The sequence below is a fragment of the Brassica oleracea genome, chromosome C2 (genome assembly GCF_000695525.1).
Source record: "Brassica oleracea var. oleracea cultivar TO1000 chromosome C2, BOL, whole genome shotgun sequence".
Lineage (NCBI taxonomy): Eukaryota > Viridiplantae > Streptophyta > Magnoliopsida > Brassicales > Brassicaceae > Brassica > Brassica oleracea.
This window is the reverse complement of record NC_027749.1, coordinates 16469061-16480781: the sequence shown is the minus strand read 5'-3', so window position 1 is coordinate 16480781 and position 11721 is coordinate 16469061. Positions and strand designations below refer to the sequence as shown.

Genomic DNA, 11721 nt, shown 5'->3' with positions numbered 1-11721 from the left:
AAGAAAAAAAAATGGTTTCCAACAATGGACAAAAGGGAATAAGAGTACCTAAATTAAAATCGCCTAAGTGGTCGAGACTACATTCTCTATTGATCTAGTGATCAATATGATATTAGGCAAATATCCAGGGCAATCATGTTTGATTAACCCATGAAATTTATCACTTAGATGGCATTACCATGCTTAGCCATTCGGATTATGATGCAAATATTTAAAAGGGCACAAATGTTATCCCATAAGATCTCACGTGTGTGCAATATATCTATGCACAAGGGAATTTATTGTCCCAAGCACCACGAATTTGAGTATGTTCATGAGGGGGAGTGAGGACAAATCCCATGATACATGACCATACTAAAATTCGTGAAACATGGTCCACAACCATATTACATATTGGTTGAATTTGATATAAAGACTATTACCTATAAGGTTCAAATTCTAAAAGTCCATATGCTTGGGGACACCATGAGTTATAAAAGAATGAACCTGCATCAGGCCATAGTAATTAGATCAGGCCATATAAGTGATCATAGATATTCCCACCTGAGACTGATACGAGTCATGAGTCCAGACATATATCATCTTAAGATATTATGAAAGAATCCACCACAAATATATGTGCCATCTAAGATCATGTGATCTTAGAATCTCATAAAAAGGATTAGGAATATATGTTGGATATATATTATGAATATACTTTCTCCATAAGTTTAAAAGAAACCTTGAGCCAAAATGGGTGATCTAATTATAGGCCAAGGAACAAAGATTACATAAGGTTTATGAATCCGAATATCCAACAATGAAAGGAGAAAATTAATAAGCTGGTATAAAGAATGATAAAGAATGGTATCAACCATCAATGTTTTGGCAAAGATCCTCGGACTAGAAAATAATTTATAGACGTCCATATGCTACAATGATAGCAAAATAAAATGCCAGACACATTGACCCGAGAGAAAGAATGACTATGTCATCCCAGCTTAGCACCACACGGTTTTGATGTCTTAAAGACACAACCAAGTTGCTTCAAAGTCTATATAAGATAGACCAAATAAATGTTCCAAATAAAGTTCCATAAATTCTAAGGAACCTCGGAAAGAAAGAAAGGTGCATGAGATAAAATCTGAGTTTTATTAAAGGAAACCATTCCAGACATTGAGATATAAGGCTGGCCAGCTGAACAACTAGGTACCATACCATATAGCTTGGGACGCCCAGTTATAAGGATATTACGGTCCTAGATAATGAAATCTCAAATTGATTTATACCATGCCTGGAACTAAAATGAACTATATATAAGTGTGTCGACACATACATTCATAGAAAATGCACAAGTATGTAGCACATGAATACAAAGATATGTATCGAGGATCATAAACCCACACAAGAGTACTCATAATGAATAATGAAAGAAACGTGGGGTTTAAAGTGATATATTAAAGGCGTATTGTATTGGCCATAAATATGTAGACGTCATATGATGCCCAATGAATATATAAATCCTGAAAGAAGGATAAATCGTGAGACAGACAGGAAAATGTCTATATAATCCAATGTGGTGGATACTACTACATATTTCACTACATATGATGTCTGGAAGAAATTCAAAAGATGTAGTATGCTATATATGACTCACTGGATGATGATGATAATATTATTGGTACCAAAAGGTTTACCAAACGGTATTGAGCTCAGAATCAAAAGATGAGAAAAGAAGTTCTCTTGAACAGCATTTTCCTAAAGTTGTTCATGCACTGAATTAAATTACTACCTGTAAGCAAGTGAAGAGTTCTATAAGAACAATTCAAATCAGTCCATAGAGGAATTTTAAATTCCTTGTGTTTTATACTAACCAGCCTAAGATAGGTTAAATGGTTATTCATTAAACCTTAGAAAAAGTTATAGACCATCAAAACAAATTAGCCAAATTTCGGTAATACTTATGGTTGGTCGAATTCTCAGCATGAACCAACCAAGCCGTGGTATGAATGAATAAGCTATCATAAAGATAAGCTATAACATCGAAGTTCATCTTTGAACAAAAGGTATAGGACCACATTATGCGTCCATATGCGACCCAACGGGTCCGACCATCATATATGAAGATAATGCAGCTTGCATTGCTCAACTCAAAGACGGGTATATCAAAGGTGACCGAACCAAACATATTCTACCCAAGTTCTTTTTTACCCATGAGTTACAGAAAGCTGGAGAGGTCAACGTCCTTCAAATCCGATCTAGTGAAAACTCAGCCGACCTCTTCACCAAATCATTGCCTTCTTGCACATTCAGGAAGTTCACGCAACAAGATTGGCACGCGTAGACTCAAGGACCTTCAGTGATGTCCAAATCAGGGGGAGTAATGTGTATTGTACTCTTTTTCTTTTCTCCGGTTTCCCTTTTTACCACATTGGGTTTTTGGTTTTCCGGGAGAAGTTTTAATGAGGCAACATTAGCGTGTTACAAAACCTATATGGTTATGGCATCCAAGGGGGAGTGTTATGAATCATGAAGTGGATGGTCCATATCCTAGACCATACAAGTTCAAGACTAGAGTCCATTGGGAGTTTACATCCAGCCACATGGAAAACCCATTCAACCTTAGTCTTTATGAGTTTGACCATGTCATTATGTAGAGTATTTTGTAATCAATTCTCCCTTTGACTCCACCTTGTATGAACCACTATATATAATGGTGTAAACAATAAAAAATATACGACACATTCTCACAAATCTTCTCTGAAATCTTAAGTTTTGGGGTATTTCAGTTTACCAGAGTTTTCGAGACGATTCGCAGGAAATTCTGGTGGGCATGTATTATGAGGAAAGAGTAGGCAACCACTGATTCGTGAACAAAAAGTCAGCGGGACACTTGGACCATAGCATGAATCAAATATACGTCGAGCTGTGGTGGTAGGGCAACAGGTCTTCGCTTCTACTTGAATTTGCGCCATGACAAGACTACTTATGAGTACACTTAATTAAAATCACAGTTTTGACTTCCATATTTTTATTGATATTAAAATCACAGTTTTGACTTCCATATTTTTATTGATATTACTTGTTTGATCACAAAATGTAGAGAAAACTCTGAGCTTGTATTGATGAAATGGTGATGAAACCAGATTCGTTTAAATATTAGGTGTACAACAATTTGCCACCACAAACTTCATTTATTTAATCCTCACGTCGTATTTATTTAATGCCCTGAGTCAGTCTCAGCAATTTGTCTCAAATAGATGGCGTTTGTCTAGAGTTGACACTTATTTCATATCAATGGCGTCCAGAGATTCATTTATTTTATATTCCCGATATTTTTCTAAACTGTTCACTTCAGTGCTAACTAAAAAATTTGTTGAATTTTGATACTTCATATATTTTCTTAGCAATTAGTTATACAATCTGCCACCACAAACTTCAATTAGTTATTGCACCGACTGCTGCCTAGTACCGACCCAGCAATCTTTCAAATTAATATAGACTTGAAAACCTAAAGAAAATTTTGGATATTTAGATATTTTACTGAGAAATTGGTGTGGATACACCCAAAGATTCACATAACTTGTCATATATCCTTATTTTTTTAAAATATTTTTCATGACCATAATACCCTTGTATCTCTAGATTTTTCTCTTCTCTCTTCTCTCTTCTTTATATCTCGTACATCTCCTCTTTATGCAAGCTTAAATTAAATCACAAATTTATATTTTTTTACTCTGATTCCATTGACACCCATAATGCTAATCTTATTATCTCACCACTAATTCCACCGTTTCCAATTTCGAATTACAATCAACTTTTATAAGTTTCCAATCCCAATAATAATTCTGTGTCGTGGCATTTTCCTGAGGTAGTTGAGTGACTTGCTGACCTTGACGAGTTCGTCATCTCATCGAAGAATATGTTATTTCTGTTGTGGATTTATGGAGAAAAGGATCGGAAGATCTCGGGAAGAAGAAAGCTTGAAATCTACATTCTTTTCTTTAGATAACATATATGTTAGTAGGTATTTCATTACTTACCTTCTCTTATTTATATTTTAATGGATTCTTAACCGATATATGGAGTGTTAGTTGTTTGGGGCTATTTGATAGATAACTGATTAGCTGTTAATAGTTTCATTAACCGATATATGATTTGTTAGTCGATACATTTTGTTTGATACATAGATTGTTAGATGATACGGGAATTATTAGCTGATATGTTAGTTGGTATGTAGATTGTTACCTGATATGTAAATATTTAGCTGATACATTATTTGATATCAAATAATAAATATTCATTATTAAGTAATTGATTCTTTTAATATTGATAAAAATTTTCTTAGTGGTCACTGGTCGTCTAATTGTTATATATTTCTTAAAGAATCGATAATTTATCCAACTGATATGATCTTTAACAGATAACAATTAAGTAATTTATTTATTATATTAACAAACCGATAAATGTGATATTAAGAACTGAGAAGAATTCGTCGGAGGATTAGATGAAAAAATAGAATTGGTGGTGATTGAGAAATTCAGAGATTGTGTGAAAAATTGATAAATATCTCTTAGTGTTCAGTTAACATAATGTGTACCCGCTTAATCTAGAGTTACACGTTTTTGATAAAGCAAGAGGGCATTTTCGTCTGCGCAGTGTCAAAAGGTTACTCCTTTTTGGATTATCGATAGCCATGGGTATTCTGTCAATTTGGATTTTCGCCGGGTATATTATACCAATTGACCCTATTTTATTTGTAAACATAAAAAAAGTTTTATGACGAAATGGAGTATTTCTAGTATGAGAACGAAATTCAACAAATGGATCTGGAGTAAATTAAGCGTTTTCAATTAATATAAGGAAATGGGGTATTAGGCTAAAGAGTTTGGATGATTTATCTATTGTGATGGTGAAAACAAAGAAACTAACATTTTCTCAAATTTCAGAGGAGCAGACTGATGATCAGCTTACGGAAAGAGAGGCAGGTAACATGCTTGAGGCGATGGACGTGGTTACTTATGTACTATACGAGAATGTCTCAGGATGAAGGATTGGTTTAAGGGGAAGGGCAGGATTTGTTGGTTCCTAATTTTACTCATGAGGAGGGTGTTGGTTCCTGAAATTGTAGCCACCATTGTGGCCCTCAAAATGCGTGATGGGGACAATGATGGTGCTGCTGCTGTTCTTGACTCAGCAATTAAGGGGTTGTCAAATTCGATGACTGGAACAATAAGCTTAGCATATTGATGCCGGAGGCTGCTTCCTTCAAGCTCAGGCGTGGTCAAGAAGAGTGGGATTCAAGGCTCTACGAGGAGATTGTGAAAAGCCTTAAAAGCACAGATGCTCTGGTTGGTCTTGTGAATACACTTGCTCGTATCAATGTTGAGAAAGCAGAAACTTCCGAGAAACAGCAAAATCCATGGAATGAGCTATTTTTAGTGGCTATATAAATATATTATTAATCTCAAATGAGTATTTTTTTTTTGTTAACCGAGGGTCCCAGGCCGGGGCCCAGACATCCCTCGAGGCCCGCAGCAACCACGTCATTTCCACCCCAGAAGTAGCAGGGTGGGCCCGGGTGGCCACCTAGTGATTTAACCGTAGTGGGGTGCCTTCGAACCCATGTCGCTTAGCTCACTGGTGTCCGCCTACCACTAGGCCACCAAGAGGTGGTTAATGAGTACAAGTTACAACAAAACATTTTTAAGAACATGAAACTAGATATAAGTAAATAATAAGATGTTTCCTAACTCATCCATAGAAAAGAGTGATTTGTTAAATTCTTCTAGTTTTTTTTTATATGACCTAGATCTTGGTTCTCATCTATTATTGGATACAATCCCTTTAGTACAACACTTTCGGACTAAGAGATAACATGTTTTTCTTACATCTGTTTTATTTCTAAAACAACAAATGGTCTAAAAATCTATACTGGAATATACAATCAACAAAACATAAATCTATAAGAGAAGCATGTACAATCTTGACTAATGAGCTGGTTGTCCGGTTTAAAGTTCGTGGAGATAGGAAAGTTTGAATCGTGAAATGTTTTTTTTTAGAGAAATAACTCTTTCAGTTCTGTCGGAAAGTTAGGTCGTGCTGTCAGTTAACTATCAAAAATAGATCCGTACAGCCCGTCCCAAAAAGTTGACATGTCAAGTGTTGAATATACTTTTCAGCTTTCATAATCCAAATAAGTGTATGTGCAAAGATAACAAGCGCTTCCTTCGATTCCTTAAGTTTAAAGTTATTCCTTTCCTAATTCCTCTCTGTAATCCATCCTTATCCTTTGTACTAGAACGATAAGTCCATTAATATTTGTTGTACTGGGAGATAACATGTTTTATTGTTAGACATCATCCATATCTTGAATAACATTCATCTATGAAACCAAGAACGACATAACTATAATGATATCTTTTTTATTAACTTTTCCACTTACAAAAAAAGATAATTAAATGGAAACAATATATATCACGTAATGTCAAGTATTTTATCATTATTGTCTATATTATTTTTTCACCGATTTAATTATTAAATCTCTTTTTCTTATTTGTTGTAGAAAAGTTTAAACACTCGATAAATCTGCTTAGTGATTATCCATTTATTAATAATAATAATAATCATAAACCTTCTCCACTGATATAATCTTTGCTTTTGCTAAACGTATTTAATTATCAGTTTGGATTTCAAATAATTTTCTGTATTTTCTCAACTTACAAGCTAGAGCAACACGAAAGGGCTTTGGACCATGCCATCTCATGCAATCGAAGATCTCTTCACTTCTCTCAGTATTCATATCAAACGATCTGAATATGAACAAGCCGTCAAGGTCGCTGATCAAGGTATTCTACATCGATCCTTCCTCCTATAATTCTTGATCTTATAGTGGTGAAACTGAGATTGTGATATTGTTTTCAGTCTTGGCGATTGCACCTGCCGATGAGGACGCAATCCGATGCAAAGTTGTGGCTCTTGTGAAAGACGATAAGATCGATGATGCTCTCTCTGTCATTCACTCCTTCCATAAGCTTCCCATCGATCTAGGGTTTCATAAGGTCAGTCTAATCGAACTACATTTCATCTCAACAGTTACTGAAAAGCTCTAATGGCTTCTCTATTGCTTTGAATTGTTGTTCTCTTAAATAGGCAGAGGTCAATTTCGTGGCGGGTTTGGTTTCGACTGGTAAATCTTCTCAAGTGCAAGGAGCATTGGAGTCTAGGAGGATAAAGCCAACTAGTAGCTTTGAGTTGGCTTTTAACACTGCTTGCTCTTTCATTGAAAACTGTAACTATGCTGATGCAGAACAACTTTTGCTCGCTGCTAAGGGGTACTTAACTCTATATAATCTTCTCTAACGTACTATATATAGGATAAGAGTAATTAATTTTGTTAATCAGTTGTTAATACTGAACATCATGCTTTTGATCAATCACATCATTCTAGTACGTAGGGATGTATACACTATTTTCTTTCTATGTTATCAACAATTTAAGTACATTATTCATTTGACTACTGATTTTGCAAGTTTTTTTTTTACAATGTACATCAGTTCCTGATTTACAATATTGCTGGTTTGAGGCAGAATTGGTCATGAAACCCTCAGGGATGAAGGTTTTGTTGATGAGGATATTGAGACAGAGCTTGCCCCAATTGCTGTACAATTAGCATATATGTCCAACAGGTATTTTTTTACCCTTAACCTTTTGTCAGGATATCTTCCTGTCTTTAGTAACGTAGTTTTTTTTTCATCAGGTAATTGGACAAACTCAAGAATCCACCAGGTCTTATGTAGACATCATTAAAAGAAACCTGGCCGATGAACCGTCACTTGCTGTTGCTGTGAACAACCTTATCGCCTTGAAAGGTTACAAAGATATTTCTGATAGCTTGGGGAAGCTTGATCAACTCAAAGAAAAAGACTCACAAACCTTTCAGCTTTCTCAAACACTTGACGCAAAACTTTCACAGAAACATAAGGAAGCTATATATGCTAATAGCGTCCTTCTGCTCCTCCATACAAATAAAATTGATCAGGTACTTTCAGCGAATTTGGGGGGTTAAAAATATTTTTTAAGAACTTTTGTAATATTTTTTTTTCCCATAATTTGGAGGCCTAAACTCATGTAAATAGCGTCAAAAACATTTTGAGTGCCAAAACCATTTTTAACTTAGAATATATATTCTGTACTTATTTTTTCCTTCTTTGCTTAACCAGTTAGAGAATCTTTAACACAGGCACGACAACTTTGTACTACACTGCCGAGCCTGCTTCCTGAGAGTGTTGTTCCTACATTGCTTCAAGCTGTTGTTTTGGTGAGAGAGAATAAGGCTGCCAAAGCCGAAGAACTTCTTGGACAGTGTGCTGAAAAGTTTCCGGAAAATTCTAAGTTGGTTCTCTTGGTCAGGGCGCAAATTGCTGCTTCTGCCAACCATCCTCATGTAGCAGCAGAGTCCCTGTCCAGAATAACTGATATTCAGCATTTTCCAGCAACTGTTGCCACCATCGTCGCCCTCAAAGAGCGAGCTGGGGACAATGATGGTGCTGCTGCCGTTCTTGACTCAGCTATTAAGTGGTGGTCAAATTTAAAGACTGAGAACAACAGTAAGCAGCTTAGCATATTGATGCCGGAGGCTGCTTCCTTCAAGCTAAGACATGGTCAAGAAGAGGATGCTTCACGGCTGTACGAGGAGATTGTGAAAAAACATAAAAGCATAGACGCTCTGGTTGGTCTTGTGACTACACTTGCTCGTGTCGATGTTGAGAAAGCAGAAAGTTACGAGAAACAGTTAAAGCCGTTACCAGGGTTGAAGGCTGTTGATGTGGATAACCTAGAGAAGACCTCTGGTGCAAAACCCATGGAAGGCAAAACCCATGGAAGGCACTGCGGCTATGCAGGAAGAATTGAAGAGAAAAGACAAGGCAAAGAGGACAAGGAAGAGGAAACCAAGGTATCCCAAAGAATTTGATTCGGCAAACCCGGGTCCACGTCCGGACCCTGAAAGGTGGCTTCCGAGGAGGGAGAGGTCAAGTTATAGGCCCAAGAGAAAGGACAAGCGAGCAGCTCAAATCCTTGGCTCGCAAGGTGCAGTGACCAAGCAAGATAAGCAAGAAGCAGCTCCTGCAACTTCAAAGTCAAACCAATCGGCCATTAAGAGTGCAGCCGCCAAAAGGAAGTCTAGGAAATGAACGAAACAACTTGACGCAAGATTTTTTTTAATTTATTTATAAAGTTTTGGTTTTCTTCGACCTATTTAAGACGAATTGTGTTACATGATTTTAACTAGTTTCATAACTACACAACGTGAAGCTGACAAGATGAATCATCATCTATTTGTCAAATGATAATACAAGATTTCTAAAACTCATCTAAAAGAACTATCTATCTATACTATTACCGAGAAGTGAATTTGCTTATTTGTCATGTTCTCCATGATTTTAGGCTTAGTCATTAAACAATTTTAATTTGACTAATTAAAGTTTTAATATCTAATAAATAAATTATATAATTCATTACTTAACTGATTACAAAATAATATTATAAAAATATCTCAAAAATAAATGGAAAACATTTTTGAAAAAAGAAGAAGATAATTCCATGTATTTATTTTGTGTTTATCTACATCTTTATTTCTTATTTATTTATTTTTATAATTAGTATTATATATACACATATCATAATTAGATTTATCATTATACTAAAATACTATAAATAGTTTTATACAAAATAATAAAAATTGATTCATATTTGTTTGTAAACATAATATGTCATGGCATATTTTTAAAAATTATTAAATTTATTTTAGTATTAAAATACTAAAAAGAAGTAGATAAACAATAAAAATAAATTTGATTTATATTTGTTTGTTAACGTGATTTTTATGATATTTTCATTTTCATTCTTATCATTCAGTTGCAAGAATAAATTGTATTTGTTATTTAAGTTGAAAATTTAATATTTCTTTGTTTTTATTTTTATTAAATATTATAGTTATCATCCAGTTGTAATTAAGAATAACTTTCAAAAAGAAATATTTTCAAAATATTTTTTTACAACAAGTTCCTTATATTTATGAAAATTTAAAATTTACTTTATTTACTTTTAATTTTTCAAGAGTTTTAAAGACTTATAACTTTGTTTAAATTAAAATTTCCTCAAATATACATTACATATTAATGTTTTATTTGTCAACATAGTTGTTTTGCTTGAGTGTTTATTCATTTATTATAAAAAGTATTTCACAAAATAATTATACATATATCAATATTCTTATTTACTTTGACTAATATAATATGTAAAGCTGAGTTTGGTTTAACATTCTTGTGCTTTTGATTTATTTTGAGATTTTGTAGGTTACGCTAATTCCTAGAATTTGGTTTAATAACATCAATTTATATTAACAATTATATATTTGTTTATTTAATTATATCATTGTTTATAAATTAATATAATAAAAATTTATTCAAGATAAAAACATATTTACAAGATATTAGTGTTGTTATCCAAAATAATGTTTTTAAAACAATAAAAATTAAGAAATTGAAAGATTCATGAAATAATATAAATTTAATGTTTTATTTAATTTTTTTGATCTTTAAACTAATAATATATTTATTAATAAATATTTATTAAATAACTATGCCCCATGTGCGGGCAAAACTCCTAGTTTTTTTAATTGTAGTTAACAAATACAGTTTTAATCAGATGACGTTTTTTATCAAAAAATAATATTCAATTCGTTTTAATAAAAAAAAATCTAGGGGAAATTATTTTATTAGGCCAAAATAATAATAATTATGTCCTATTAGGCTAATTTCCTTTTTGTACTATATGTTTCTCTAATACCCTTTAGTATTTTTCAAAATAAACCAAATAAATAGTTTTATAAAAAAAAAAAATTCAAAAAAAAAGTAACTTGATGAAATACATATGTCAACTTATTGATATTTTTTTCAGTCTTAAAATATTTAAATCATAATTTTATATTTTGTTTAACAAAAAGTAGAATTGACATTCTACACAGTAGAAAATGTAATCCACTTTTTTCATTAAATCTAATATGTTTAGAATATGTGATCTACATAAATAATACTTCATTCCACGCTTAACCTATCGTTCTAAAATATTTAGAATCTGTATAAATCGGAATCCACACAAATCTGTAGCCTAACAGGATATAGTTATCATTTTTTTTGCCCTAAAAACAATTTCCCCAAAAATATATACACGATACATGTAAACAAAACTATATTTATCCTAAAGAATCCCTTTCTCAAAAAGAAAAAAAAAACTATATTTATCCTAAACAACATGGATATATAAATACTATTAAATTTCATTAATAGTATCGCAATAAAAATATCGTTGATGAAATGCTCTCGAAATAGGTCTTACAAAATGTGGGGTTCTCAGTATGCTGTAAGTTGTTATATATCGTCCTAGATGATTTATTAATTATTTATCTTAAATGTTGTGACTGTTATATCCGTCCTAGATTAGTAATTCAATATAACAGTTGAAACAAAAGAAGTCAGTTATTGACTAAAAAGTACATACCTTATTCATGATATTGGGTTAAGAATAGCAAAACACTCTACATGGCAACCCCTAAATTCATGCATTTTGAAGACGCATTGACTTTAACAAAATCTCCACGCCAAAATATGGGAAAATACAAAGAATCCAAAGTAGTAGGTTCTGTAATTACAGAACGTTCCCATGAAAGGCTCACCCCCC

General features: G+C 33.2%; 1 pseudogene; it reads left to right on the top strand.

Annotated features, from left to right (window-relative positions):
* The first annotated feature begins 6733 nt into the window (after window positions 1–6733).
* On the top strand, window positions 6734–9173 carry LOC106323566 (annotated as a pseudogene).
* Window positions 9174–11721: the final 2548 nt, after the last annotated feature.